This window comes from Glycine max, chromosome 12 (genome assembly GCF_000004515.6).
Source record: "Glycine max cultivar Williams 82 chromosome 12, Glycine_max_v4.0, whole genome shotgun sequence".
NCBI classification, from domain to species: Eukaryota; Viridiplantae; Streptophyta; class Magnoliopsida; order Fabales; family Fabaceae; genus Glycine; species Glycine max.
Window position 1 is genome coordinate 28,169,826 of NC_038248.2, and position 4,791 is coordinate 28,174,616.

General features: G+C 35.0%; 1 pseudogene; it reads left to right on the forward strand.

Annotated features, from left to right (window-relative positions):
* Positions 1-283: 283 nt before the first annotated feature.
* LOC100801543 (serine hydroxymethyltransferase 3, chloroplastic-like) lies at positions 284-4,175 on the forward strand (annotated as a pseudogene).
* Positions 4,176-4,791: the final 616 nt, after the last annotated feature.

Below are 4,791 nucleotides of genomic sequence, written 5' to 3' on the forward strand. Positions count from 1 at the left end.
TTGCAACCATATGTGACCCTTTTCCATTGGGACGTTCCCTAAGCCTTAGAGGACAAGTATGGTGGTTTTTTAAGCCCTCACATTGTGTAAGTGAAATCAATTTCCTTCAATTGTATGAATGTTGAGAAATTTTTTTAATGAATCTAACGATATGATAAACATATATAACTCATATGAACATGCAGAGATGATTTTACGAACTATGCTGAACTTTGCTTCAAGGAATTTGGCAATAGGGTGAAACATTGGATTACTTTGAATGAACCCAGGAGTGTGAGCAAGAATGGCTATACAAATGGCAAGTTTGCACCTGGTTGGTGTTCTGAATGGCTGCACAGGCGATGATTCCAGAACTGATCCCTATTTGACTTCACACTACCAACTTCTTGCTCATGCTGCAACAGCCAAACTGTATAATACCAAGTATCAGGTCCCCTGTATTCTTGAGCTGTTTTAATTTTAAATCACCAAATTCTTTTTAAACCCGTAATGAATCTTTGTGTCCTAAAATTTAATGATACTTGAACTTTTCTAATAAAAGGATCAAAGAGTACAGAAGCCACATGTAATTTTTATTTGGTGAAAGACCATAATTTATTTTCATGTAAAATTATTGACTGCTGTTAGTAGTTAAATTGACAAATTATTTAAAAGTGTGTATGCAGGCATCTCAAAAGGGTTTAATAGGGATTACCTTTAATTCTAACTGGTATATGCCGGTTTCTAAAGAGAAATCTGATTGAGATGCTGCATGTAGGGGCCTTGACTTCATGTTTGGATGGTAAGTTTATACTCAACATTCATAGCTTGAAGGGAAGGAAAATTGACAGAGAAAATATTTATTTTTTAAAATATGATCATGTAGTGACTAATGGTATACTACATTTAGTAAGAAAAATGTGGGCCAACATTATTGATTGCTATTAGTTGACGATGTCACTTAGATTCATGTGTTAGTACCTTTTCTTATCTGTGGGATGTGTTTACTCAAAGGATTATTTTTAGTCCTCACAGTTATGCATTTTCTGATCATGTTCATTAGGACAGAACTCGTGAGATTACTGTACTAGCAATGTCATGCAATGCAAGAGATGAACCTGGATTTGTGTTTACCACTTTCGAAAAGGCAGGAAGAGCAATGAGCATAAGGTATTGTTTTCTAGCTAGAGATGGTCATATTCTTATAGTCCATGTTTCTATTATGTTTTTGTTTTGTTTGGTATGTTTAAAAGGATAGCAGGGAAGACCTCCCCAAACGACACCCAAAAATGCAGAACAATCCAAATGTAATCTACATATTGAGAACTCCCCCTCTCGGAGATGGGAGATGTTTGCACAAATGTAATCTACATATTAGTATGATAGTGACAAAGATAATTCTTAATGCCAATGGATTTTGTAAAATATTAGGTGGTAATACTGATATTATATAGGTGCTCGGTAGCATGTTGGGGATCCACATTTACTGTAAAGACATGTTAAATTTGTTGCTTTGAGCTAGATAGATTCCTTTTCTTTTTATCTGTGAGTACGAGTGTTTTATCTTCTTTGTTCTTTGTTCTTCCTTCTGTCTTTATTGTAGATATTGGCAGTGTTTTAAAAATGACACTCAGTTTAGTGTGAACATCAAGTAATATATGTATGAAAATGTTAACACCTGTGTATAATGTATTTGATTTGTAGTTGGCAATAACAAAGTAGCTTTGGAGTTCTCAATTTCTCTGTTTTGCTGTTTAGAATTTTTATCTGTTATTTGAATTTATGACTAAGAATGATCTATTTTGTCCATGGAATTTCATGCAATTGCAAATACTAGGTGATGGAAGTAGCTTCCTGGACTATGGCTTGAGTGAAGTTGATCCTGAGGTTCATGCAATTATTGACAAGGAAAAGGACCGGCAATTTAAAAGTCTTGAGCTTATTGCTTCTTAGAATTTTACATCTAGAGCAGTGATGGAAGCAGTTGGTTCGTGCCTCACAAACAAGTACTCAGAAGGATTGCCGAGTAAAAGGTAAAGGTCTCTTTGATTTAAGAAAATGTTTTTCATTTTCATTTTTTCAAGATTTAGAAAACATGTTTTTTTTGGTATCCAATTTTTGTTCTTGGAAAATGAGAATATTAAAAATGTTTTTGATTTATTCATTTTCAAAGAATTAAAATTTCGTAAAATTTCATTGTACATGTAAGGTACTATGGTGGCGATGAGTACATTGATGAGCTTGAAACCCTATGTCAACAAAGGGCTTTGGCTACATTTCATGTAGATGGAAATAAGTGGGGTGTTAATGCTCAAACATTATGATGGAAGCTTGCTTGTGGGGCTTCTATGGAGGCTGGAACTTTGAGCTTCAATGAGGTCCTTTAATGGTGATTTTCCACCATGGAGATGCAGCGGAAGACAAAGGAGAAGAGGTGAGAGGAGGCGCCATCCACTAGGAAATAAGCCATGGAAGAAGGAGCTTCACCACCAAGATGAGCCTTGGATAAGAAGCTTGGAAGGATGCTTCAATGGAGGAAAAGAAAGAGGGAGAGAAAGAGAGGGGGGGGAGCACGAAATTGAAAGAATAAAAGAGGGAGAGAAGTGGAACTTTGAAGTATGTCTCACAAGACTCTCATTCATCAAAGTTACAACAAGTGTTACACATGTTTCTATTTATAGACTAGGTAGCTTCCTTGAGAAGCTTTCTTGAGAAAACTTCCTTGAGAAGCTTCTTTGAGAAAACTTCCTTGAGAAGCTAGAGCTTAGCTACACACACCCCTCTAATAACTAAGCTCACCTCCTTGAGAAGCTTCCTTGAAAAGATTCCTAAAGAAGCTAGAGCTTAGCTACACACACCTCTCTAATAGCTAAGCTCACCTCCTTGAGATGAGAAGCTAGAACTTAGCTACACACCCCCTATAATAGCTAGGCTCACCCCCATGACAAAATACATGAAAATACAAAAAAAAGTCCCTACTACAAATACTACTCAAAATGCCTCGAAATACAAGGTTAAAACCCTATACTACTAGAATGCCCAAAATACAAGGCCTAAATGAAGGAAAATACCTATTCTAATATTTACAAAGATAAGCGGGCTCATACTTAGCCCATGGGCTCAAAATCTACCCTAAGGCTCATGAAAACACTAGGGCCTTCCCTTGGATCTCTGGCCCAATCTATTTGGAGTCTTCTATCGAATGTCTTTGCGGGGTAGGATTGCATCACTTTATATGGTTCCCTAGCTAATTTTGCAGTATTCACTGCAGTTCTTAAACCACATGACCGAATAATGGTAAATTATTTTCCCCGCACTGGATTTTGACTATTCCAATTGGTAGCCCATTATTGTAATTGTTCTAATGTACAATGGCATGTTACCAGGATTTGAACTTGCCTCACGGAGGACATTTGTCTCATGGATTCATGACACCTAAAAAATGTGTATCGGCTACATCAATTTATTTTGAATCTATGCCTTATTGACTTGATGAATCAACAGGTGTTTTTTGTTTTCTCTTTAAAATTATTACAAATATATTGGCTCCTTTGTAACATAAATTATTCTTTGACCCACATCGGAATCACAATAGGTCTTATTGATTATGATATGCTGGAGAAAACTGCTACTCTCTTTCGACCAAAACTCATTATTGCTGGTGCAAGTGCTTATCCTCGAGACATTGACAGCCCTCGCATGAGAAAAGTATGTTTTGTACTTATGCATTTTCTGGAATTATAAATTGCTCTTGATCTAATATGTCTCTGCATTATATGGTTTTATTCTTGGCAAAAAGCTAATTACATCTTATATGCATGGGAAGATTGCAGATGAAGTAGGTGCTTTTCTTATGATGGATATGGCTCAGATATATATTGTTATTATTCCAAGAATCAAGCAGGTTATCAGATATGAAGGATGCATCCAAAAATAAGTGATGAAAAATGGTCTTCACCATATAGCAATATCACTAGGTTATGTTGCTTCTAAAGTAATGACCAAGTTGTAAGTGATGAGCACTAGACAATAATAGAAATGAAACATGGCAGATATAGGACTTACAAGTAAGACATCTCTAATTTGTGTCCTTTTTAAATCAATTATGGAAGCACCATTCAATGCCCCGGAAAGTTGTGAAGTATTCTCATAAAATCTGAATTCTGTAACAGGATCAGCAGGAAAATCCATGCTGAACTTCACCATTTTGCGAGTGAGGCACTAGTGATATGGATCGCTGGGATCTTTTTGGCAGCTAATACTCCAGATATCGTCACAAATTTAATAACATCGGTATCCACCAAACCAGATGAGAATAGTGTGTGCGTAGTAGCTAATGTGGCATGACCACAAAGTTTAACCTGCAAAAGGTGGTTCAAGATAATGTTAGATAAGTGATTTAATATCATGGACCTCAAAGATCCAATTTTATCTAATAAGTCAAGATTTTTAATGTTGGGTTCTAACTCAACTATAAGAAAACTTATAAGGTGAAGTTAACAAAACTTAACATATGTTAGTTGTTTGATAAAGGCCTAATAACAAGTGTGCCAATAAATCCAACAAGATTAATTGGGATAGATTTTGGTATCATCATAAAATTTTAATTTGAAACTATCTCAACCTCAAAATTATCATAATGGGTATTTTCTTTTATAATAAGAAAGTAGGTAAATCATACTTTCATTTACAATAAAATCGTATATCAAAACGCGATTTCACTTTTTATTTTTATTAAAATATATTTTTTTTAAAATTAAAATCATATTTTAACCTGATTTAATTTTTTATTATTAACTGTTGAATTCGTAT